The sequence below is a fragment of the Lathyrus oleraceus genome, chromosome 4 (genome assembly GCF_024323335.1).
Source record: "Lathyrus oleraceus cultivar Zhongwan6 chromosome 4, CAAS_Psat_ZW6_1.0, whole genome shotgun sequence".
Classification (NCBI taxonomy): domain Eukaryota; kingdom Viridiplantae; phylum Streptophyta; class Magnoliopsida; order Fabales; family Fabaceae; genus Lathyrus; species Lathyrus oleraceus.
The window spans coordinates 117,474,155-117,502,141 of NC_066582.1; the positions used below are offsets into that span (position 1 = coordinate 117,474,155).

Genomic DNA, 27,987 nt, shown 5'->3' on the forward strand with positions numbered 1-27,987 from the left:
TTGGCTTCGGCGATGCGTTGGAAGTGTTCAGAGCCATTAGATGAGTTTGAAATGTTTTAATCATGAGCGTACATTGTGATTACCAGGCGTGTGGACATTTGACTCAAGCAAACCATGGAACGCACGCTCTGCACCACTTAATCTGCCACCTCAATTAATGAGGCAGATCAAGTGGTCCACGTTTTTTTGATTATCTGATTTTTATTTTTATTCCTTTCATTTTCATTAATTCATATTAATTTTAATATTGATCCAAAAAATATGAGAGTTTCACCAAAAAAAATTAAATAAAATCCTCTTTCATTTTCTGAATTAAAATTATTTTTTGGATCATTATTAATATTTTTCATGATTTAATTGATTTTGTGAATATTTTTAATTATTTTAAAATACTTTTAAGTTTCCAAAAATTCTGAAAAATTTTCTCCAAGGTCCTTTGACCTTGTTTGACCTATGATAAATCTCATGGCCATTTCTTTAGTGTTTTGATGAGGTTTTAGGAAATTGACCAACCATATTTAATTTAATGCATTATTTTTAATCTTTTTAATTGTTTAAATGCCAAATTAATTGTGTAGAGCCATTTTAATTGACTTCATAAGTTTGACTTGTGTTGTTGGCTCTTGGTCAAGGTTGATTTGACTTTGTTAGGTTAAGATCATTGGATTTAGGGGATTGATGAATGTACATTTCATCTCCCAAAATGAATGAATGATCTTAACTTGGTAAAAGTCCTCATTTGTCCAATTTTAGTTTGATCCATTTTCCCTCCCTCTTCATCTCATTTCCTTTATTTATGCATTCATGTCATAAACCTATGATATCTCTATATCCTAAGGCTAGTTGATTGCAAAATCAACATAAGTATGGATGAGATTAGGTCCCCCATTTTGCATATTCTTTTTGTGTATGGTATGTTTCATGAGCATAGTTCATTATACTATGTCTCTAACATGCATTAATACCAAAATTCTATTGACCGGCCTCAAATAGTTGTGACTTCTACATAAGTCCAATTACGATTGCTTCACATAGCGCTAAATTTTGACACAAACGCATAGCATTCTAGTTAGTGAGATTGTAAGTCTCCCCTCTTTCATGGTATTATGTGGAAACTTGGCTTTTTTTCCTTCATTTGGAAGATGTCTTGGTTCAAGGATCCATGCTTGTGATAAATGGGTTGAGTGTTCTCCAAAGAATGACTTAAACAAAAAAAAAAGCAAAGCAAAAGCAATACTAACTTCTAACGCACTAACAACTAACATTTAATTTCAAGTCCTTTATTTTAATGCACTTTATTTTTGAACTTTATTCATTTGCCATTATTCATACCATTCTAATTGTTTATGTTAATGTCATTTTCATTTTGTCCACTTGGACCATATTGTGTGATATATTTTGTTTTGTGTATATTGTGTTTGTTTGTGTGGTCTTTGACCATTAATGCACATAATAAGAACAAAAAACCCTAAAAAAGTATCTTGTGTGGACTGTTGGTTTGATCTAAGACAATTGGACTTAGAATTTAGGCAACATTCCCTATGCAAAGGACTTGGCCAATGCCTACTTTCATGTAACCAAATGCTTGTAATTTGAACTTCATCTGATACATCATTAAAGATCCATTTGAGTTCATCTGCAACATGATCATTGTGAAGTTGTTATTTTGAACCTGTGATTTGTGCCATCTTGGAAGTCATTTGATACATGAGAGACTTTGAAGAAGATCATGGTGTTGTTAAGCTTGGATGTGGCTATCTTTATTTGATGCATTGCTCTTCAAGTTGATATTTTGTGCATTGTTTGTTGCTTAATTCTAAAAGTCCAAGGGAATTTGGGTTTCTATATGACATTCTTGTCTATTGGATTGCAGCCCATTGATCAGATCTTTTCAACTCTCAACTTTTAAATTTATGCTTAGGATTAGTCTCTTCATCTCCTTCCCACTTCTTTAATTTCAAAATCTCTCCCTCCTTTTAAAATCTTCTTTGCTTGTGTTTGTTGATTTCTAAATTTTGACCATTTTTGCAAACTAAAAACTTTGGCCTTATGCCATTGCATTTTCAAACTCATTTTCTTAATCAAAGTTGTAAATGAACTTAACTATACTTGACTTAAAATTTCAAAATCCGAAAAGAACTAACTCATTCAAACCATTTTTTAGGCCTTTGTGCCTTTCCAACTTAAATTTTTGTTAAAAGCAATGTACTCACTTTGAAATTGATATCACGAACTACGAGGTTTTGATCCCTCATTTTTCTGTTGGTACGTAGGCACAAGTCTGAAGGTCTTGTCAAACACAAAAATATAATTAATGAATTCTTTTCTCATCCCTTCACTCTGTTTTATTTGCAAACATCATTTGTACAAAAAACACATATACACACAAAAAAGGTCTCCCTAGGAGTACCTAGGACACTTTGGGTGCTAACACCTTCCCTCTGTGTAACCAACCCCCTTACCTGTAATCTCTGGCATTTTATTAGTTTTGATTTGAAAACTTCTTATCTTTTTTGGGTTTTGTTCGTACTTTTCCCTTTTCCCTTGGAAACAATAAAAGCGCGGTGGCGACTCTTGTTTATTTGATATCTAGCTTGTCCATAGCTTGATGATCATGAATTTACCGCTACAGAAATTAAGTGGCGACTCTGCTGGGGAGTAGTCTCTAGTGGGTTTAGCCTACTTTTTTGTGTGTATATAACTGTATATATGATGTATGCATATTTGTTTGTATGATATAATCAGTTTGTTGTGCTTGGTGATCTCTGAGTGGTGAGATAAGTTCTAACCCGAACTTGAGTGCAATTAAGATAGGAGGATGGTATAGTCATGTTCGACTTGTGTGGAGTAGTCCTTAACAAGTTAGCTTGAGACCCATCTGCTCAGTGGAGACCCTTTTGGATTTGGAAATGTCACACAAGTATTTGTGGTTAGGCATTACTATCTCTAATTTGGGGTCCGAGAAGCTAAGGACCGTAGAACATTTAACCCCTCTTGGCCTATTTAGGACGTAGTACGAAGACTGTTCGAGTGTAGACTTGATAACAGTTGTTACGCGATACTACACTCAGACGAGTTTCTCTTGAGAATATTATGGATTGATGAGTCAATCATCCTAACCTGTAATATCCGATAGATGGAATTAAGACTCTAGGAACTTTTTAGAACATGATCTACAGGTTTTATCCTTAGTTCACTCCTTTGGGATGGTTCTTACCCAGACTGCATGCTCGTGACTTACAATAAACCCTTGATGCTTGGTTGATCCAATCAAGTCTTGTCAATATCAATGGAACTTGGATGTTGATAAGGTGTAAACCATAATCCATCAAAATGGATGATTGATCTTAACAATGACTCGATTCATCCCCTGACCTTTGTTTGTTTGCCTTGTGTGATCCCGTATTTGTGATTGTTGCATTCATGCATTCATGCGCATCATAATATTCATGACACGAAAATTTCAAGGAACTGAGGTGTTATTTGCAAATATTTTCAGATCATGGATTGTGGATGAAGGAACACTAAGAAGTATAGTTTCAGAAGTCCCGACTTAAAAGAGTTAAGGAAGCTAACAACTTTTGTATTAGATCCCTTGGACTTCAAACAACGTCATGGGAAGCTTTTGTCTATCTTGTCTACTGATATGGTTGAAGGACTTCTAAATATGTTGGAGGAGTATGCCCATCTCTTGGGAATACCTGTTTCTAGCAAAGTGTCATTTAGTGGATTGGAAGAGATTCCCATATCTCATCTTATTGCTGAAGCCCTTCACTTGAAGAAGTCTGAGATAGAGGCTCATTGGGTGAAGAAAGGAGGATTGTTTGGATTGACTTATGAATTCCTCATCAAGGAAGCTACTCCATTTGCTCAAGCCGGTAGTGTGGATGCTTTTGAAGCTATCTTTATGTTACTTGTCTATGGATTAGCTTTGTTTCCTAACATTGACGGTTTTGTTGATGTTAACGCCATTAGAATTTTCTTGATTGGGAATCATGTGCCTACTCTGTTAGGTGATATGTACTTCTCTTTGCATCTAAGGAATTCTAAAGGTGGTGGGACGATTGTCTGTTGCATTCCTCTTCTGTACAAGTGGTTTATTTCGCACTTGCCTCAGACACCTGCTTTTGTGGAGAACAAACAATGTCTACGGTGGTCTCAGAGACTTATGTCTCTCACTAATGATGATATAGTTTGGTATGATCCTTCTTTACGCAGTTTAGAGATTATTGATTGTTGTGGTGAATTCTCTAATATGCCTCTCATTGGTACACAAGGAGGAATTAACTACAACCCTGCTTTGGCTCGTCGTCAACTTGGGTTCCCCTTAAGAGACAAACCTAATAACACTTTGTTAGAAGGCATTTTCTATCAAGAGGGTAAAGATCCCCAACATTTGAAGTTGAAGATTGTGCATTCTTGGCATAATGTGCATAGGAAAGGAAGATTCAAGCTTGGCCCGTGCAATTGTATAGCTTTGGAAGCTTACACTCTTTGGGTGAAGAAGAGAGCTTTGGAGTTGAAGATGCCTTATCCTTGTGAGAGACTTATGTCTATGGTTGTGGTTGAGCCATTAACTCTCCCTAACCAGGATGTAGAGGAGTTGGAAGACGCGCTCGCCAAAATGAAACAAGAGAAGGATATGTGGGAAGAGTGTTTCCATGCTTTGAGCAGAAAGCATGAGGAGTTGCAACTTGAGTCGAAAGACAAAGATGCACTTATTAAGCTACTTGAAGACTGAGTGACGAAGAGACAGAGAGAGCCAGAGGTTCCATCTTCCTCTAGTATGCCTCGGCCTTCCGTTGCTTGGAAGAGGATTGTTGATCAGCTTGTCCTCGAGAAGACTCAGATGGAGGCTTCTTTTGAGACCGAGATCCGACACATTCGAAGGAAGTACGCGCCTACAACTTGATCTTATGACGTTGTTGTTAGGGATCCTTAGGATGACTAGTCTCCTTTTCTCTTGTATTTTTTTCATATGGTTTCTGAAATTGTACTCTGTGTAATCCTTCCAATTATATAAATAAAAGAGATTTGTATGGTCATATCAAATTAATGCGATTGTTGTTATAATATATATAATATAATAATATATATATATAATATATATATATATATATATATATATATATATTAATATATATAATATATATTATATATATTATATAGATAGATAGATAGATAGATAGATAGATAGATAGATAGATAGATAGATAGATAGATAGATAGATAGATAGATAGATAGATAGATATTTGCAAATAATATAGTAAGTTCCTTGAAAATAAAAACAATCAAACATTGCATTTCATGCATCATTTACATAAGTAGGTTTCTCTTTCGCCAGATGTCTCATTGGTGTTTCTTCTGTGCTTCAGCCAAGCTGACTCATCGGTACAATACTAGCCCCAATCACTCCAGAATCATGGAACATCTTGAACAAGAGAATAAAGATTTGAAATAGGAGATCGCTCGCCTGACTTCCATGATGGAGTCAGTATTAGCTGCACAGAGCCAGTCTTCTCCAACGCCTACAACTCCTCCTCCTCAGAGGACTGTCATTTCAGAGGTGGCTACCTCTACTGTTTCCGCAACTGCTGCTCACTTCGCGCCCAACATGCCTGCTGGATTCCCATGGGGAATGCCGCCAAACTTTGTGCCCGAAGGCTTTGCGCCTACATTTGCTTCTATGTCGGCATCTAGCCCAGTCATGCCTGTACCACCACCTGTCGTGCATACCCTGCCTCGTGTAGAAGACACCATCTATCATTCTGAGCCGTCTGAGGGCCCGGATGTGTATGAGAAGATGGATGAGATGAAGGATCAATTTCTTGAGTTGCGCAAGGAGTTGAAAACTTTGAGGGGTAAGGACCTGTTTGGGAAGAGTGTTGTGGAACTGTGCTTGGTCCCGAATGTGAAGATTCTAGTGACATTCAAAGTGCCTAACTTTGAAAAATACAGAGGAAATACATGTCCACTCAGCGACTGATACACTAAAATTTACGTATTTTTCGACTCCGATTTCACATGCATTCTAGTTGTTTTATTGTCATTTTGTTGTGTTATTACTGTGTTTTCCTTTATTTTCAGGTTTTTACTTTAATCGGAGCCCCGATCGAGAAAAGGAGTGAAAAAGGGCTAAAAACCCTAAAATTCAGCATTTTGTGCTTATGGCCTACCCAGTGGCGTGCGCCACAGGCCAAGCCATGACGTGTTAAATTCAACTTCCATCAACTCCCACGTTTTCCCACTACTTCCACTAAGGCGCCCCATATTGTGCTTGTGGCGGACGCCATGGCCTTGTGGCGGGCGCCACAAGAGGAAAAACGGTTCCCTCCTATTTTCAAGTTGAAGGGCATCCAAGTCATTTCCATCTTTTTACTTGCTTATAAATAGAAACGCGAATTCACTTTTACAATCATTCAAACTTAGAGCAGAGGCAAACTCAGAAGCAACTTTGTTTCACTTAGGCATATATTCAGTATTTTATAGTGGTAATCGCTTCGCATTGGAGTGTTACCACAATTGTGTCATCAAGTCTGTGATAGAGTCTGTAATCGAGTTTGGAGCACTTTGGAAGGAAGTTAATCCTGTCGCCATTTTCTTTTCCGCATTGCAATTTACTCAGCCCTCCGATTGGAGCAGGTTTTTATTTCTTATCTTTACTTTATTTATTCCCTGCACTCGCTTTTACTTTATTTATTTCCTGCACTCGCTTTTACTTTATTTATTTCCCGCACTCGCCTTTACTTTATTTATTTCCCGCACTCGCTTTTACTTTATTTATTTCCCGCACTCGCTTTTACTTTATTTATTTCCCGCACTCGCTTTACTTTATTTATTTCCTCGCACTCGCTTTAAATTATTTACTTTCCGCACTCGCACTACTTTTATTTATTTTAATGCACTTTTACTTTACCATGTCTAGCTAAATTTATAAGGTTAGAATGTAAGGATCATAATTGAACCGATAATCCGTACAATTGTTCGTAGAAACAATTAAGGGTTATTTTAACTTTCAAATTAAGTTTTCCCGCACTTCAATTTCGTTGGGTAAGATCGAAAGCCGTTCAACATCTATTTAAACTTAATTGTTTTTAACTATTTCAAAAACAGCTAAAGCGCTTTGTCTAGTTCATTAGGAGTTTTTAACATTAAGAAGAAAAGAGATTTTAAAACTATTTTTCGGACGCGTTTATAAGTTTAGAGTCTGGTTCGTAAGAACCTCTTTTGGTTAAGAAATCCAGGTTATAATACTTTTCAACTTAGTCAAGATACTATATTTCTTAAAAATAGGTTTACTACTCTAACGCAATGCGCGCCTTTTTATAAGTGACAATAAGAGGGTTTGATTAGGGAGTACAACTCGGTTCTGAATACGCGAAGGCGACAGTTCTTGTTAAATTAGTTCTTTTCAAAGTAGGAAACATTGCCCATAAGTAGTTCTATTAGCAAGTACTTGGATTATCAATTGATTACGTGAATTACATTCGACCTTGTCTTTATTAATTAAATCTATTTAAATACTTTACTTTTCATTGCACACTACGAAAAACACCTATTTTGACTGCCTTTGATAAACACCATAACAACAGATAACGATAGCTTGACACTTGGTCTCTGTGGATTCGACAATCTTTTATATTACTCTGACGCGTTCGTATACTTGCGAAAAGCACGCATCAAGTTTTTGGCGCCGTTGCCGGGGACCAATTTCGTCAAATTTCATTTTCCTGTTGTTATATCGTTTAGACTTAGGTTATTTCCCGCCGGTCAATGCGAAGAACTCGCAGCACCGGAAGTTTAAGCTTAGCAAACCCTCTGGCGGAACCTGAACGTTATGCTCGCGCACGTTTATTCTTTCATAGAATTAAGAGAGCTATGGCCGAAGATCAAAACCAAATACCTCTTAAGGACTTCGCTCAACCATCTAATGAAGAACCTAGTTCTAGTATAGTAAACCCAACTATCCCAGCCAATAATTTTGAACTTAAACCATCTCTGTTACAACTAGTGCAACAGAGACAATTTGTGGGTCTCGCTACCGAGAACCCTAACCAACATTTAAAAATATTTCTTCAATTAGCAGATACTTTTAAAACCAATGGAGCTTCTTCTGAGGCAATACGTTTAAGATTATTTCCTTTTTCCCTCAGAGATAAAGCCCTATCATGGTTAGATTCCCTTCCACCCAATTCCATTACGACTTGGGATAACCTTAGAAGAGTTTTTCTTGCTAGATATTTTCCCCCGAGTAAGACCGCCGTTCTTCGAAACCATATAACTAGATTTACCCAAAACCAAGGAGAATCGTTGTTCGAAGCTTGGGAGAGATATAAAGAGTTGTTACGAGCATGCCCACATCATGGCTTAGAAAATTGGTTAATCATTCAAACCTTCTATAATGGACTTCACTATAACACAAAGATGACCATCGACGCTGCCGCAGGCGGTGCTCTGATGAACAAACCTTATCCTGAAGCTAGTGCCCTCATCGAAGATATGGCTCAAAACCATCAATCATGGGGAGTCGAACGAGCGACAGTGGAAAAGAAGAAAGCCCAAGGAGGAGTGCATGAACTAAGCTCTATAGACATGATGCAAGCTAAAATGGACGCATTAGCCCTTAAGGTCGAGCATATGTACACGAACCCGAATATTGTAGCCGCAGTTTCGTCGGATTGTGAGATATATGGAACCCAAGGACACCAATCTGCAGAATGCAGTCTATTAAACGAAACCCACTCCGAGCAAGTGAACTACACCCAAGGGAACCCATACTCGAATACCTATAACCCTGGATGGAGGAATCACCCTAACTTCTCCTATAAAAACAATAACCCTGTCCAAAATAATGCACCTCCGAGACCTAGTTATCAAGCCCCTAGATCGAATCAACCTATGCAACATGTACCACCAAAGCCGAGCCTTGAGAAAATTATGGAAAATTTTATCACCGCTCAAACCCAACAAAACAAGGAGTTCATGAACCAAAACATTCATGTTAACGAATTGATTACTCAGTTAGGAACCAAGGTTGACCAAATAGTTACTCATACCAAGATGCTTGAAACCCAGATCTCTCAGGTAGCTTTAAACCAAGCCCCTCAGACTACACCTGGAGGACAATACCCTGGACAACCTCAACAAAATCCGAGAGGACAAGCCAATGCCATTACCCTACGAAGTGGGAACGCTTATGATGAACCACCAAACCCAAGATTGAGTGAACCCGAAACTTCTAAGGAATGTACCAAACCCCCGAACAAAGTAAAGGAACCAGAGGAATCTGAAAACCGGGAAGGTCGAGAGAAAGGAGAAGAACCTAAAGATAAAATTTACGTACCACCCCCGCCATATAAACCACCTATACCATATCCGCAAAGACTCAAACAAACCCAGACCAATAAACAGTACCAAAAATTTATTAAAGTTATAGAAAAACTTCATGTAGAAATCCCTTTCACAGAAGCCATCACCCAAATACCTTCTTATGCTAAGTTTCTCAAAGACATCCTTACCAACAAACGTAGACTTGACGATCCGAAGCCTTTGGAATGTAATGCTATTTCCGAGGAAAAATTAGCAAAGAAAGATAAAGATCCTGGAAATTTCTCCATTCCTTGCCTTTTGGGTAATCATGTCATCAAAAAAGCTTTTCTAGACTTAGGAGCTAGTGTGAGTTTAATGCCTCTAGTAGTTTGTGAGAGGTTAAACTTAGGAGAGTTACAACCCACTAAGATGTCACTTCAGTTAGCCGATAGATCTGTTAAACATCCGATAGGCATTTTAGAAGATGTTCCTGTTAGGATAGGTTAACTATTTATCCCTACTGATTCTGTTGTCATGGACATCAAAGAGGACAATGATATACCAATCCTTCTAGGTAGACCATTCTTATCGACTGCAGGAGCCATAATAGATGTCAAGAAAGGAAAGTTGACATTTGAGGTAGGTGACGAGAAAATAGAATTTATACTTTCGAAATTTCTTATGGCACCTGTGATGGGAGACTCGTGTTATGCCTTAGATATCATTGATGAATGTGTTAGAGAATTAGAACAAAAAGAAATTATAAAAACAATTAAGTTACCATCAACCCCCATAAAGGAAGATGATGACTTTAAAGAACCTTACATCGATGATAACCTTTACGAATGTTTATCCCTTACCCCAGATCCTATGCCATGCTCTAAGAAACCAACCTTAGAACTTAAGGAACTGCCTAAGAACCTGAGATATGAGTTCCTCGATGAAAAGATGAACCGTCCAGGTATAGTTAGTGCTACCTTGAGCCATGAGGAAACGAACCAACTTTTAGACGTTTTACGAAGATATCCCTCAGCCTTAGGATATAATATCTCTGACCTTAAAGGTATAAGCCTATCTGTATGCATGCATCGGATTTCGCTAGAAGAAGATTCAAAACCCTCTAGAGAGCATCAGAGAAGAATAAACCTTATAATGAGTGATGTTGTTAAGAAGGAAGTTCTTAAGTTACTTGAGGCAGGTATAATCTACCAGATCTCGGATAGTAAGTGGGTGAGCCCTGTGCATGTAGTACCTAAAAAGGGAGGCATCACAGTCGTGCAAAACGATAAAGGCGAACATGTAGCAAAACGTTTAGAAGGAGGATGGCGGATGTATATAGATTATAGAAAATTAAATAAAGCAACTAGGAAGGACCATTTCCCTTTACCATTTATAGACCAGATGTTGGAGCGTCTAGCCAGACACTCCTACTTCTGTTATCTAGATGGATACTCTGGATTCTTCCTGTCGCATCACGCGAAAAACCGGCGGGAAAAGAAAGAAACAACAGAGCCGCCACCGTGCGTTATTTATCCCAAAAGAGGGAAAGGAAACGCTCAGAGTAAACCTAGGAAAGAACATGGTCTCGCGACCAAAGAGAATGGGTTCGGGAGTTGGTTATGCGAAGGGAAGGTATTAGCACCCCTACGCATCTGTCGTACTCGACGGGATCCACGCACAAAAGGAAGGAAAAATGGTTGCTAAAACACTGCTCAAACTCACACACACTGGCTGAAAAGAGACAAAAGAAACTGACTGAAACTGACTCGGCAGGATATCGTATCCTGGGCCTACTTAGTCTATCAGGCATAGACATCAGAGTCGAAGTAGTTCGGACTGGGGAAACGACACATGCTCGCTAGGATATCGCATCCTATGCATACGTATCTTCTCGGACGAGAGAAGAATCAGAGCATTCGTAGCTCGGCTGACACGCACACAAACAAACAGACAAAGGCAAACGTGGAGCCCGAATGCCAATCACTGGACTTACATCAGCATCCGAACCAAACAAACCCACACTGGAACCCGAATGCCACTCGATGGTCTTACATCAGCTTCCAAGCACACAACAACATAACAAGTTAATAGGGAGTCGGGGACTCGAGCCTATAACTGTCAAGCACACACTCAAACAAACAGACAACGAATTGCTAAGGAGTCAGGCACTCGAGCCTAGCAACTGTCAAACGACACACGCAAAAAGAAAAAGGGCGCCCGGAGAGATCAGCTCAATCTCCTGCCTACATACTTCATCTGGTGTGAAGATCAGGGCGATGTAGTTCCCCTACGCAGGGACAAAGGATCTAGCCTAACCAGATAACAGAGGGAGACACAACTCTAGGGAGACTACGACTCGAGCCTAGACGTTGTCATGCAAAGTCGACCCTAAGTTAAGGTTTCTAGCTAAATGGCACAAGGGCCAACCTATCCTAGACACGGCTTGCACAGGAAGCAAGGGTCTCGATTGCAACTAGGGCAAGAGAAAGGGGAGATCTCAATCGCAACGAGGGCGAGAGAAGAGAATTAGTGTTAGTTGTTAGTCAAACTCGACAAGACATCGCATCTCGTGCCTACGTATCTCATCTGGACATGAGAATCAGAGTTGCCGTAGTTCGGCTAAACAGTTACTGTTGGTTTGTGTTTTTTAAGTGGACAACGTCACTGCACAATCTACCTGAAGCTCGACCTTGGGAGACTTACTCATCTGTAGTAGAAGGAGTTAACGTATCCTTAAGAGGGGATGGTGTTTGTTTGTGTTTTAAAGAAACAAGCAAGAAAGGAAGTCCTATACGAAGGAACCGTGCTACCTTAATTGACATGCAAACGAGACTACGCGGAGTCTAACAACCTAGGGGATATGATCACACCACACAAGCACACACAAACACATTCAGCATAAAGTAAACACACCAACAAGGGGGCTCAAACATGGGTTAGGTTTTAGTCGAGGGGTCACATCAACCTCAACAAACAAACCTCTGGAATGGGGTGAGTATTGCTCTTAACCTTGCCATTGAGGGGCTAAGGTGAAGCAGATGAAAGGAGATGAGGGGTGTGCCTCATTGCTTCTATCCCTGGCCTGGGAGAGCATTTGACAAGAATGTGTGGGTTCAGAAAGTGGGAACCCTTCTACACATTAGATACTGACTCAACTGTGCAATTGCACAAGATCTTGGGTTTTTATCTGAAATGCATCAACACAGTGGTGTGAGCAAAACAGAAGACACACTGAATAGCAGGGGATAGGTTGCTTATCCCTTGGTTCTGCCAATTGCCTCTTCACTTAGGAGGTCTTTGACTCTGTACAAGGACAAATTAAACATACACAAGCATTGCCTCTTAAGGAGGACTTCAGACAGTTTGCCCGGCCAAATAACAGGTCGGGTCTCCAGACTACATGAAGAGAGAGTAATTATACCTCAAAAGCAATTGCTAAATAGCAAAGCAAGCAAATAAAGCAACTAAAGGGTACCTGAGAAAAATCAAACAAATCAGTTCACAGTTCCACAATTAAATCAGAAAGAAAAGGAACAAACAGTTAACAGTAAACAGAGGTGCCAAAGCACAAGGCCAAACTCATATGAGTTACACCTACAAAACAAAGGTTAGCACATAATATGACCAAAACTCAAACAAATTGGCATGGTTTCTTTGAAGCACTATGCTCAACCTGAAACAGATGAACTCAACATAAGTCCAAAGGACCACTAGGACAAGCCTAGGGTCAAAAACAAATAAGAAATCCAAAACAGCAAACAAATTCAATCAAAGTCAAGTTCAAGCATTTAAGAGGCAAACACAATTGGATTCAAACTCATATCATGCATCATTGTCATTTCATAGACCAAAGAAGTCAAAACATGGCAAAAGGAGCACACAAAAGGTCAACAGCAAGACCAAGCTCAAAAGCAAACATAATCAATTCCAAAAATTATGAAATAAATCATACTCAATCACAATCCATAACATAGCATGCATATAAAATTTCAGCTCAATTGGATCATGGGAAGATGGTCAATTAAAATCAGGAAGTCAACACAATTTCAAATGTGCACAAAGAAGTCAAACATACATGAGTCAACTTCAAAAAGTCATAACAAAATGGAAACAGATGCGAAATGGATGGGATTAACACCAATGCAAAGCTCAAGATGTCTAGTATGCACATGTGAAATTTCAAGATCATACAATAAGGCATGAGGATTTCACAAAGGATTTGGCAAGAAGTGTCACATAAAGTCAACATTTGACTAGGCGGGGAAGAAAATTCACAAACAAATAGGAAATGGCATCATTAAATCCAAGAAAATTCATACACAAACTAGGCATATGAGAGAACATTCATGCAAAATTTCAAATTATTTGGAAGCCAGGAAGCATGTGAACAAAAATCATGAATTTGCATATCATTGGTGTGACACGAATTGTCACACCCTTCTTCAGAAAATCATATCTCACACACCACAAATGATAAATGCACAAACTTGACATGGAAACAAAGGTGAATGAGTGTAAATTAACCACAAAAAAATTCAGGGGCAATGGATACATCATCATCATTTCACAAAAGGAATGGCAAAAGGTGTCAACTAGGCATACATGTTAAGAAACCTAATAGCATTTAAAATCCAGCCAATCAAAAATTCAGCAAAAATCATGATTAAATAATAGACATTCATGTGAAAAGGATGGAAAAATTTCATGATTTTTGGGGTTAAATTGAGTGAGAAATGAATTTTACAAGTTGAGTGATCATTGGAACCAAACATGAACAACTAACATGGATAACAAGTCAAAGGTTTGACCAGCGTGGCAATATGGTAAATAAAACCCTCACTTATCTAAACACTGCGTTTCAGCCAAAGCCACGAAATGTTCTTATTGGTCAGTTCCTCAATGGAACAGTGAATTCGCAGGGCAAAACAACAAGCAACCAATCGTGATTCAAGTTCAAAACCCTTAGGGTTTAAGAAACAGCATAGCAGCATCATCTCCATCCAATCATTATGAATAAATTTCAAGCATAGTTTCACAAACATCATGGCAATAATACTCATGCAGACATCAGCTAGCAACAAACCAACCTAATTTTCATGCGAATTCTGGGCAGGTTCAAAGGTTTAAACTACAGGGTGTTCATCATCTTCATCAAAATCATCAAGAACAAGCATGCCCAGAAAATGAAACTACACACACCAATACGACCAACAAGCATCACTCATGCATATTCTAACAATCATCATCACCAATTTGAGCTCACAAAAGAGAAATCCATAAAAACAAGTTTGAACATAGAACTTCAAAGTCAGATTTCTCTTCATTCAGCTAAGCATTTTCAATGGTTCAAGGTGCATTGTAACCAGCATCAAAAAATCTATCCTAGACATAGCATGATTTGATAAATGGAGTAATTCGAAATCTTACCAATACTGAAGCAAAATGATGATGCAGTTGCTATTTGACTACTTTAGCTCGAAACAGATGTTCTCTTGGCCTTGAAATGATGGATGATGAAGCTATTTCAACTCAGAAATGCACGAGCTAGCTTGAGACATAATCTGCCATGAGAGAGCTTGCAAAAGAACAGTGAGTTTCCTCTGCTTACAGTTGAGGAACAAGGTCCAAAATGGCTCCCAAAGGTTGTCCAAGTGATGAAGGAAGCAAAGGTGCTCGTGGTTCTCTTGAAGTTTTTGACAGAATTTTGCAAAGATGAAAAATGCAAGAACGAGGGAAGAGAGAATTCTGGTGAGTTTGTGGCTGTTACTAGGGTTGAGAATGACTGAAAATCTCCTTTATATTTGCTGTTTAACATTGCTTAATCAAGTGCTAACCAAGCTTTGCTCATTTTAACCAATTTGCTAATTTTGCACTTTTGGCCAAAAGGGTGGTGTGTGGTAGCAAGCTGCACGAATTCTGGGCTTTGGCAAGTCTCAAATGACCATTAAAACAATTTCCAAATGGCCAATTATGCTGAAAATGGATAAATCAAAAAGTCAACCATTGGTCAAACTTGAATTTTAATGAAACAAGTCAAAAAATGCCATTTTGATTGGCAAGGTTTTGGTGAATGATGAATGAATTTTTGGAAAGAGGGGATTAAATGGAGTTTGTAGGAAAAAACCCCATCAAATTTGGCCAAAGGAATCATGAGATATGGCCATTTGAAGTTCATGAAAATGTGAAAATGAAATGATCATATCTTGCAAACCATTCATGGGATTTAGGTGTTCTTGGACTTTTTGAAAATGGGAGAACAAGATCTTCAACTTTCATGTTGGTCAAAAATTCATTTGAAGCTTGTATCATGATGCAAGTTGAGGATCAAGAAGTTTCCATTTTTGGCAGTTAAAATTACAGGTCCAGTTTCTATTTTTGGAAATTTTCTGATTGGCTTCAAATTCTTCAATGATATTGATTGCCATGACACATGAGGCCTATTAGGACATGAATAAGCTCTCTCAAACCATTTCCATCCATCAAAACCATAGAATCAACCACAGTTGACCAACTTTGACTTTTCTAGGGTTTTGCTTGACTGAAGCATCTTCTGATGAATTTCAAACCCTAATTCTTTGAGATCTTGATTCCAAATGATGTCCCAAGTCATATGAACTCTTGATTATTGATCATGGTGCCCAAGTTCTGCAAGAATGGCCACCATCCACTGCAATGAATGACTTTGACTGATTTTGACCTAATTGACTGATTGTGCATGAACTGATGACCTCTGAACATCCAACCCTTGACTTAAACACTTCAAAAGGACTCCCAAGTCATGTGAACTTGTTGAACAAACCCTAGGGCCTTGGCTCCTTGAGAAACAACCTTGCTTGCTTGGTTGACTGATCTCCTGATCAGTTTGACCTAATTCTTGGCTTGCTTGCTCTTGAGGCAACTGGGGACAATGCAATGCTATGCAATGGACCATGATATGCTATGACCTAATATGAGAATGTATGTACAATGATAGGTGCAAATTTGAGGTGCTACAGCTGCCCCTATTCAATCAGCTGGGAACCCGAACGGATGATAGCAGCGGCTGTCAGACTTTCAGGGTAAACAGGGATTGAATACAAAAGAACCGTAGAAATTTGCATCGACTAGATATGATACAAAGGAACCACGTCATTTACTGATGACAACTGCATGACAGCTTCAGAAAAGCAAAACCATTTACCAATGGTTGGACAACCGGGAACTTGATATTTACCGATATCAACTTCAGCAAGACCATTTACCGATGGCGGCTGGGGAAAACAAACTTCTGAAAAACAAAACCATTTACCGATGGTTAAAACATGAACCTTGATATTTACCGATATCAATTTCAGCACGACCATTTACCGATGGCTGCTGGGAAAACAAACTTCTGAAAATAGAAACCATTTACCGATGGTTAAATCTTGACATTTACCGATGTCAACTTCAGCAAGACCATTTACCGATGGTTGCTGGGAAACAAACTTGATGTAGCGGGGAAGCAGGACCATTTACCGATGGTGGCTTCAAAGAAACTTGACATTTACCGATGTCAACTTAGCAAGACCATTTACCGATGGCTGCTGCAACTGGGAACTCGATATTTACCGATATCGAAGAAAACCGGGCCATTTACCGATGGCATCTCCGCTTGGGGAGGAACAAAAATCTTTGTTGTGATACCAGACAAGACGTTTACCGACGACTTCTGGGGATTTTGATTTTATTAGCAAGAGAAACAAAGAATGACCAGACATTTACCGATGACTGGGATGGTACTCGATGTTTACCGACATCGAAAGATGATGTTTACCGACATCACAAAGAATGACCAGACATTTACCGATGACTGGGATGAGAAATTTATTGGGGAAAGACAAACAAATATTTGCAACTGGAAACCAGATAGGACATTTACAGATGACTCTACTGGGGATTTCTAGCCGGGGAGTTATCAGACATTTACCGATGACTGAGGGAAAGACTCAATGTTTACCGACATCGAAAGATGATGTTTACCGACATCAAAAAAAATGACCAGACATTTACCGATGACTGGGTGAGACTTGATGTTTACCGACACCGAAACAATGGTGTTTACCGACACCAAAAATGACCAGACATTTACCGATGACTGGGGTGGGACTCGATGTTTACCGACACCGAAACAATGGCGTTTACCGACACCAAAAAAACGAAAAACACGCACGGATACCGATATGACACTTACCGGTATCACAAGAACGACATCTTAGATATGTTAAGGCAAAGCTGATCACTTGCTGGGGGTCTCACTGGGGAGAAACAAACTTTCTGTCGCCATCGGGTGAGGAAATAAACCTCTGTCACCATCGGGTGAGGAAATAAAACCTCTGTCACCATCGGGTGAGGAAATAAACCTCTGTGGGGATAATCAATTCTGAATGCTGTCGAAGCAACTGTAGCAGACTTGCTGGGCTGATGTTGAACAGACTGATCCGCCTCTGCCGGGGATACGGTCTGATGGAGTTTCGAACACATGAATGCATATGTTTGAATTTTTCTATGGTGCAATGCTCCATATGGGATGGAAATGCTACACAGTTTTGAGGATGCAATGATTACTATATGCAATGCAATATGATGAGAACTCTGCGGGGGAAAATGCACAGGACGACCGTGCTGAGGAATCTTCAATACAAATCCGCTGGGGGAACAATACAACCGCTGGGGAACCCATAATACGACTCCGCTAGAGGAAGACAAGGCAACTCGCTGGGGAGTAATAATGCCACTCTGCTAGGGGAAAGCGAAGGTAAACTGCTGGGGATAGCCCAATCAATCCACAAAAATTCCGCTTGGGAAAAAAAACCAGGCAACTCTCTGGGGATAAGGCCCACGATATTCACAAGTAGAAACAAACTCAGCTGGGGATGCGGATATCGATCTGCCACGATAACTCGTCCAACCCACTGGTGGGATAAACTCTGCTGGAGAGACCAATGCTTCGCTGGGGAAGGCTTAAACAAACCATAATTAGGAGAATGATTCCGTCTGGGGAAAGCACTGCTGGGGAATGCTCACAGGTGACGACCTTACTGGGGAAAGTATTCACAGGTGACGACCTGCAAATCGGAACGACAGATGCCCCAGGGAGTACATGGACAAGATACGCTCAAGTGTCCTCCACATTCAAAATGATTTTCAAATGTTTCAATCTTTCTGCACGTCATTGTTTAGCCTTCATGTTTTTATATGCAATGTTTATCAAAAATTCGGACGTTTTTGCAAACAAAACAGTAAAAGTAAAAGCAAGAGAGCAATTTATCTGAATAACGACTTTTCATTGATTGCAAGTGTGCCTGAAAAGGCAAATACATTGGGAAGCAATTCCTAGAAAGAGGTAATTGCGCACAAAAGGAAAATAAACTATCCTAATGGCAATGTGAACACGGCATCCACTGTTTCCCAATTCTGTTATAACTCATAGATCATCAGTTTCCTCCCAATTCCTTGCTTTCCGAGAAGACTGACTGGACCGATCACATCTGTCGAGATGGCAGCTGACGAAGCATGATGAAGTACAGATAACTCAGACTGTAGTCTTCGCTTTAATCCCTCTTTTGGCTGGATCGCCCTTTCGGGTTTTCAATCCACCGGGATACCCATTTTTGCCTAAGCCGCCCTTGCGGGTTTTCGACTTACCGGGTGTACAGTTTTTTTCATTTTTATCCCTAACTTTTGCCCGAACCTTTTCTTTCTGTTTTTTGGTTCGCCGGGATGCCCATTTTTGCCTGGACTCTTTTATTCTTTTTGTCCAGCGGGTCAATTTATGCGAAGTATTTTTTGACTACATCTGAGTTGACAGGGGAAGGAAAGTCTTCACCATCCATAGTTGTAAGCATCAAGGCTCCACCGGAGAAGACCTTCTTCACAACATATGGGCCTTCATAGTTAGGAGTCCACTTGCCCCTATTATCTGTACCGGGAGGAAGGATTCTCTTCAAAACCAGATCGCCAGTTTGAAATGTCCGAGGACGCACTTTCTGATCAAAGGCTCGCTTCATCCTTCTCTGATACAACTGCCCATGGCAAACAGCTGCTAACCGTCTTTCTTCGATAAAGCTTAACTCGTTAAACCTTGTACGAATCCACTCAGCTTCGTCCAGCTTGACATCCAATAATACCCTCAGAGAAGGGATCTCCACTTCAACTGGTAGGACTGCTTCCATACCATACACAAGGGAGTAGGGGGTTGCCCCGGTCGACGTACGCACTGAGGTACGATACCCATGCAATGCGAAAGGCAACATCTCGTGCCAATCTTTGTACGTTACGACCATCTTCTGCACAATCTTCTTGATATTCTTATTAGCTGCCTCTACAGCACCATTCATCTTCGGTCTGTAAGGAGAAGAATTGTGATGTTCGATCTTGAAATCTCTGCACAAGTCTTTCATCATCTTGTTATTGAGATTCGAACCATTGTCAGTGATGATTCTCTCAGGGACTCCATAACGACAGATGATTTCTTTCTTGATGAACCGGGCAACCACTTGTTTGGTGACGTTGGCATAGGAAACTGCTTCCACCCACTTGGTGAAGTAGTCAATCGCAACCAGGATGAAGCGATGTCCATTAGAAGCAGTAGGCTCTATCTTCCCAATCATATCAATGCCCCACATGGCAAACGGCCAAGGCGAGTTCATGACATTCAACGGGCTTGGTGGTACGTGCACCTTGTCAGCATAGATTTGACACTTATGGCACTTCCGAGCATATTTGAAGCAATCGGATTCCATAGTCATCCAATAATATCCGGCTCTCAGCAATTTCTTCGACATTGCATGCCCACCAGCGTGGGTACCAAACGAACCCTCGTGCACTTCTTGCATCAACATGTCTGCTTCGTGTCTATCCACGCATCTGAGCAAGACCATGTCAAAGTTCCTCTTGTACAACACGTCATCCTGATTCAGATAAAAGCTTCCAGCTAGCCTTCTCAGGGTCTTCTTATCATTCTTTGACGCACCCTCAGGATACTCTTGAGTCTTGAGGAAATTCTTGATGTCATAATACCACGGTTTATCATCAATCGCAACAACTAACTCGGCTGCAAACACATACGCAGGCCTCTCGAGTCGATTCACAGCAATATGTGGCACATGATTCCACCAATGAACCTTTATCATGGAAGATAAAGTAGCCAATGCATCAGCCATCTGATTCTCATCCCGGGGGACATGACACAGCTTCACCTTCTTGAAGAACGTCAGTAATCTTCTGGTGTAATCTCTATACGGAATCAGATGCGGCTGGTTTGTATTCCAATCTCCATTGACCTGATTGATCACTAGAGCAGAATCTCCAAATATGTCGAGAGTTTTGATCCTCAGATCAATGGCTTCTTCTATCCCCATGATACAAGCCTCATACTCAGCTTCATTGTTGGTGACGTCGAAAGTCAATCTGGCAGAAAAAGGTATATGAGCACCTTTGGGATTGATCAACACTGCCCCAACACCATTACCGTTCATATTCACAGCCCCATCAAACATCAGTGTCCACTTGTCATCAGGATCCGGTCCTTCCTCGACAAGCGGCTCTTCACAGTCTTTCATTTTCAAATACATGATGTCTTCATCGGGGAATTCAAACATCATAGGCTGATAGTCATCAATTGGTTGTTCGGCGAGATAGTCGGACAGAATACTACCTTTGATGGCCTTCTGTGACGTGTACTGAATGTCGTATTCTGTTAAGATCATCTGCCAACGGGCAACACGTCCGGTGAGAGCCGGCTTCTCAAAGATGTATTTCACAGGATCCATCTTAGAAATCAACAGAGTAGTATGGTTCAACATATACTGCCTTAGTCGGCGAGCAGCCCAGGCCAAAGCACAGCAAGTTTTCTCGAGCAGTGAATATCTTGTTTCACAGTCGGTAAACTTTTTGCTTAGGTAGTATATGGCATGCTCTTTTCGACCAGACTCGTCATGCTGCCCCAATACACACCCCATCGAAGTCTCAGTGACTGAAAGGTACATTATCAATGGTCTCCCTGGAACTGGAGGAATCAGGATTGGAGGTTTCTGTAAATACTCCTTGATTTTGTCAAATGCCTTCTGACAGTCATCATTCCATTTAATCGCCTGATTCTTTCTGAGTAGTTTGAAAATTGGTTCACATGTGGCAGTTAGATGAGATATGAACCTTGCAATGTAGTTCAACCTCCCTAAAAACCCACGGACTTGCTTTTCCGTCTTCGGTTCAGGCATCTCTTGAATAGCTTTGACTTTTGCTGGATCTACCTCAATCCCTTTTTCACTGACAATGAAGCCTAAGAGCTTCCCGGATCTCACCCCAAACGTACACTTGTTCGGATTTAGCCTCAGCTTGAATTTGACCAGTCTGTCAAACAACTTCTGCAAGTTAACCAGGTGCTCCTCTTCTGTCTGCGACTTCGCAATCATATCATCCACGTACACTTCGATTTCATTGTGCATCATGTCATGAAAGAGAGTCGTCATTGCCCTCTGATAGGTAGCACCGGCATTCTTCAGCCCAAATGGCATCACTTTGTAGCAGAATGTGCCCCAAGGTGTAATGAATGTCGTCTTTTCCATGTCCTCCGGCGCCATCTTGATCTGGTTATAGCCTGAGAAACCGTCCATGAAAGAGAATACCGAGGATTGAGCCGTATTATCAACCAATACATCGATGTGAGGTAATGGGAAATCATCTTTCGGACTCGCCCTGTTCAAATCTCGGTAATCGACACACATCCTGACTTTGCCGTCCTTCTTCGGCACGGGAACAATGTTGGCAACCCACGGCGGGTATCTGGTAACAGCCAAGAATCCTGCATCCCACTGCTTCTGAACCTCTTCCTTGATCTTGACAGTCATATCAGGACTAGTTCTGCGAAGCTTCTGCTTGACCGACGGACACTCTTCTCGGAGAGGTAACCGATGCACCACAATGTCTGTATCCAGACCCGGCATATCTTGGTATGACCAGGCGAATATTTCCACATATTCTTTCAGCATCTCAATCAGCCTCCTCTTGACAGAGTCTTCTAAAGCAGCCCCAATCTTGATCTCTCTTCTGGCGTCCTCAGTACCTAGATTGACAATTTCCAACTCCTCCTGATGAGGTTGGATGACCCTTTCCTCTTGCTTCAGTAGTCTGACCAATTCAGCAGGGAGTTCACAGTCTTCCTCACTCTCCTCTTCAGTTTGGTAGATGGGATTGTCGAAATCATACTGAGCCATAACAGAGTCGTTCACAGTGGATGCCAAAATATCACTTCTGCATGTTTAATGTTTTGTTTTTAGAAAAAGATTTCAATAAAGTCACAAAAAACAAAAACATTGCCATTTTATTGTTTTGAAAAAGTGAGAAAACACAAAATAGAAAGACAAAGATCTCAAAATTTGATTGCAAATCGTCCTTTATTTATAAACATTGTAAACATGATGTGGCCCTACAATGAACCACTACGCCTTGGGCGGAACGTAGGGTTTTCATGCAAAATGAAAAAACAAAGGAAAATTACTCTGTCAGTAGAGTAACTTGGACCACTTCTTCAGCCGTCCAATTGTTGATAGACTCGCCTGGTGCACACGGGCGGACCCAGACATCCAAATCACAGTCACTGTCTTCACCATCAGTAGCAAAGACATCTCCATGGTTCATCAGCCCAGCGCTGGTAAAGGTACTCGGACCTGCTTGTACGCTCTGCTCTGCTTGGAGAGGCTCATACCCGATTCCGAACTTGTCTTCTTTCACAGGCAAGTCAACCATCTTGCCCCAGCCTTCAGCTTTACCGGAGTCAACCACTTCTTTGGCTTGTCTATAGGATACAATCGAAGCACCTGGCTTTCTCTGCTCAGCACAAGCTACCCCCTCTAAAGTCACAGTCTCAAATGCCTGGCACAGGGTTTCGTGGATCTCGCCATCTACCTCAACATACTTGAATGAGGAGAGATGACTCACCAGAATTTCTTCTTCGCCACAGACGGTCACAATCTGACCGTTCCAGACATACTTGAGCTTTTGGTGGAGAGTCGACGAGACTGCCCCAGCTGCGTGTATCCACGGACGCCCCAACAAACAGCTATAAGCAGGCTGAATGTCCATCACATAGAACACGATGTCGAAAACTTCCGGACCTATCTTTACCGGCAAGGTGACTTCACCAAACACAGACCGTTTGGATCCATCAAAAGCACGCACAATAAGGTCACTGGGAGTGAGCACAACTCCCTCGACATCAATCTTCTTTAGAATCTGCTTGGGTAGGACATTCAGGGACGACCCGGTGTCTACCAGCACGTGAGATAAAACAGCACCTTTACACTCCATAGTGATGTGCAAGGCTTTGTTATGATTACGTCCCTCAGGCGTTAGGTCTAGGTCAGTGAAACCTACACCGTGCCTGGTACTCACGTTGGCTAGTACACCCTCCAACTGGTTGACGGATATCTCTTGCGGGACGTACGCCATGTTCAGCATTTTCAACAATGCGTCCCGGTGTGCCTCAGAGCACATCAGCAAAGAGAGTATCGAAATCTTGGACGGAGTTTGGTTGAGCTGATCCACAATTTTGTAGTCACTCTTCTTAATGATCTTCATAAACTCCTCCACATCCCTTTCAAAAGAACCCTCAGCCTTCTTCTGAGCCGGTTCCTCGTCAACCACAGCTTGTTTGCCCTTAGCCCTTGCGGATGCCTCAGCATTAGCATCTCTCAAAGGCTGAGGAGCAAACAGTCGTCCACTCCTAGTGAAACCTCCTGGTCCTCCAACGTTGTCCACCACTGGACTTGCAACCATAGGGGTCCTCACTGGAGCATTGATTGTAACTGGCGCTTGAACTGATGGCCTAGTCTGATTACCAGTCCTTCTATCATTGTGATAGGCGTTGTCGTACCTCCAGGGAACAGCCCTACTATTTTCAACTCGCCTTCTGCCAGGCGCAACAATAGTAGTTGGTGCACGGATGGTTACCGGAGCTGGAATGGTAACCGGAGTATTGTTTGTGGTAGGTGCACTGACAGCCCCTCGCCCTCGTCCTTCAGACGGCTTGAAATAAATGGTGACAGTAGACACTGCCCCATTACCTTTAACGGCCCGGCTGAACTGGAGACAGCCTTCATCAATCAGTTTCTGGATACCAGCCTTCAGCTGGTCACAACCATTGTCAACTTCTGAACATCCCACACAATCTTTGTTACAGCCCGGGTCAACACCCCCCTTCAGCAAACGGCCCTTTACTATCATCAGAGAAGTCTGAACATCTTCCACATTGTCAATCAAATCTTCAACCTCTCCTTCTTCAACATTGTTAACCCTATGCCCACCATGCTGAGGCATAGGATTGTTCACCACGTTTGGCACTGGAGCGAAATTGATTGCCTTAACATCAATCAAGTCTTGAACTTTATGTTGCAGAGATCGGCATCTTTCTGTATGGTGGCCTGGTGCCCCAGAATGAAAGTCACATCGGACGTTTGCATCATATCCAGGAGGTAAAATCGTTGGAGGAGCCACTGTACGCAGCTCAACAAACCCTAACCGGAGTAGTTCGGGTAACAATTCGGCGTACGTCATTGGCAGCGGATCAAATCTTCTATCAGCCTGCAGCCTCTGCCTTTGCTGATAAGGACGTTGCTGTTGTTGTTGCTGTTGTTGCGGTTGTTGTTGAACTCTTTGTTGTTGTTGTGGACGAGGTTGAGGTGCAGGAATAGTCACTGCAGCAACCGGACGATACTGTTCTCTGTTTGCATTGGCTCTGTACACACCCCCTCTGTGTTGTACAGCATTGGTCTCTCCTTCTCTACGGCGAGGTGCCCCAGAGAAGGGTTTCTTCGAGGACGACGAAGAACCTGTGTCATGAATCCTCCCAGCTTTGATTAAACTTTCTGTTCTCTCGCCACAGATGACGACGTCAGAAAAACTTCCGAATGGGCAGCTTCCCATCCGGTCCATGTATACACCTTGCAGAGTGCTGATAAACATGTCTGTCAACTCCCTTTCCAGCATAGGGGGTTGAACTCTCGCAGCTAGTTCACGCCACCTCTGGGCGTACTCCTTAAAGCTTTCATTATTCTTCTGACATAGACTCTGCAGCTGAGTCCTGGTAGGAGCCATGTCCATGTTTTGCTTATACTGTCTGAGGAACGCCTCGCCCAGATCTCTCCAGCATCGAATTGAATCCCGCTTCAATTCCATATACCAATCCAAAGACGCCCCAGATAGGCTGTCTTGGAAGAAATACATCCACATCTTCTCATCATCAGTGTATGCGGATATCTTTCTGTAGTATGCCTGCACGTGGGTGCGAGGGCAGGAGGTACCGTTGTATTTATCAAATGACGGCGCCTTGAATTTGTGCGGGATTCTCAGTCCTTCAACTAATCCCATATTTGTAACATCAAAACCGAGAGAGTTTTGACATTCTATTGCCCTGATCTTCTCAGCAAGGGCCTCGACTTTGCGATCTCTCGCATCGTTTCTGCCCAAAATGTCTTCGTCTTCACTGAGCATAGTGAACAAATCCTCTTGTCTGTCAACAATCGGAATTCTGTTACGAGCTGGAACATGAATGACTCTGGCACTAGCAGCATCTGGAGCAATCGGTTGACCTTCAACTCGGATACCCCTCAACTCTTCACCTACAGCATAGTTGTTGACGGGAATAGCAGCAGCAGGAATGTCAGGAACTGGATTTCCTTCTGGTAGAGCCTGGTTGGGCGGTGGAATTGCAGCTTCTTGTCTCTGAACCAGTGCTCGGAGCTCTTCTTGGCCTTGTGCAACCCCTTGCATCATGTGCATGAACTGGGCCATGTTAGCCCTCATCTCTGCCAACTCAGCTTGTACTTGATCCATGTTGCGTTGATGGTTGAGCCTCGTTGAGTAGCGGTGCGGTCTTTGATCAGCTATCCTGCCTGGACACAGGAATCAAAGTGAGAAGACGGCACAAGAACACCTGTTATGCAAATGATATGAGTATGATGTTTTAATGATATGCATGATGCACATGATATGCTCATTTCTCAGGCGTTCAAAGAGCCTGACCCATCCTGAAAAGATGGCAACCTGCAGCAACAAGAGAACAACAGGATACAAGGAAAATGAAACAGCGGGGAAATGCTGACAATCCTCATCTATACATAAGGGTACAAAAGGTCAGTACAACCGAGTCAACAGAAAATTCGGATAAACAGAGTACAAAGAAAAGAATCCCATCCAACAAGCCTGGAGGTGATTCTCAACAAAAAAGATCCAAAGACGGAGTACAAACAAATGAATCCCATCCAACAATCCTGGAGGTGATTCTCAACAAAATGCAATCAAAGATAATCTAAGACAGGCGGTCTTCTGGAATGAGAGTCTTCAGGTAATGGCACTGGTCTATCAATAGTGAGCATTCTGAACATTCTGGTAATGGAGTGATCTTCTCCTTCAACTGTCTTCTGAGCTCCAAGACTTCTCCTCCAAGATAATCCTCTGATTTCTGTCTCAACTCCATCTCCTTCTTCAACTGAGTGTCTTTGTCCTTGAGTTGCTTCTCCAGGTCTCTGATCTTCTTCTGATAGTTGACTTCTGCTCTCTGTAGCCTCAGACATTCCCTATGCTCTGCGTCCAACATAGACTCTACCTCATCATATGATCTCTTCTTGCTCCTTGCTCTGCTAGTATCCTCTCCTTGCACTTCCCTGAGTTGATGGGCCAAGTGCAGCTTATCAGCCTTAGCTTTGTACAACTCCATATAGGTGTCTTGCTCCTTCTCCCTCAACCGACGACTCTCCATCAGAGCTTGCTTATAGTGCTCGGCAGGCACACTATCAGCGAGGATCAAGGGTGGTTGCTCCTGCAACGGCTTCATCCTATCGTAGGGTAGCAACAAAGTTTCCACTCTCTTCTTTACCCAATCAGTGTAATCAGGCATGGCTATGGCAAACTTCTTCCCTAAGACGGATCCATCTCTGGCACCAATGGACTTCCAAGCTCTTCCAATTTGCTCCAACCTACCAGGGTCATCCTTCTTCTCAAAGTACACACTCTCAGCTATCTCAGCTTCAAGTGGTCTTCTACTCATAACAAACCCTAACTGGCGAAGAGAAAGAACTGGATTATAATTTATACAACCCTTGGTCCCCACGAGTGGCATATTCCGGAATTCACCACAGCTCATAATAACATTCTTCACACTCATCCGGTAAGATTGCCATCTGATGTCATAAGAGGTGAGCGACATGACCCTCTGAGTCCACTTGAGAGTGCTCTGAGTGTCCACAAAGGGTCCACTAACAGGCAGGAGTGACATGAACCATCTAAACAGGAGAGGTAGACAACACCCGATGGCTCCACCCTTACCATGCCTACTGTGGATGGCATAGTAAGTATCAGCTAACAAGGTAGGGACTGGATTCCCTCTGATGAAAATGCTGATGGCAGCATGGTCAACAAAATTTGGCATACTGGGAAATAGGATGATTCCATATATCAAGGCGGCAAGCTGCGCGTGAAAAGCTTCCCAATTTCCCTTCTCTGCTTCATCTCTGGCTACTCTCAACAGAAACTTCAATGGCAGACCCACTACTTTCCCACAGGGCTTCCAAATCTCACCAACTTCCTTAACACTCATCCGGAAAGCTCTGGCAATCAATCTGAAGTCAACCTCCTTCGGGACGTCCAAAAAGGGAATCTGA

The 27,987-nt window shown here is 41.7% G+C and overlaps 1 non-coding gene across 1 annotated transcript; it reads right to left on the bottom strand.

The window, feature by feature from the left end:
* Positions 1-8,263: 8,263 nt before the first annotated feature.
* On the bottom strand, positions 8,264-8,370 carry LOC127077899 (small nucleolar RNA R71). The gene has a single exon (XR_007787664.1). It is a non-coding gene; the product is annotated as a small nucleolar RNA R71 (small nucleolar RNA).
* Between the last annotated feature and the right edge of the window lie 19,617 nt (positions 8,371-27,987).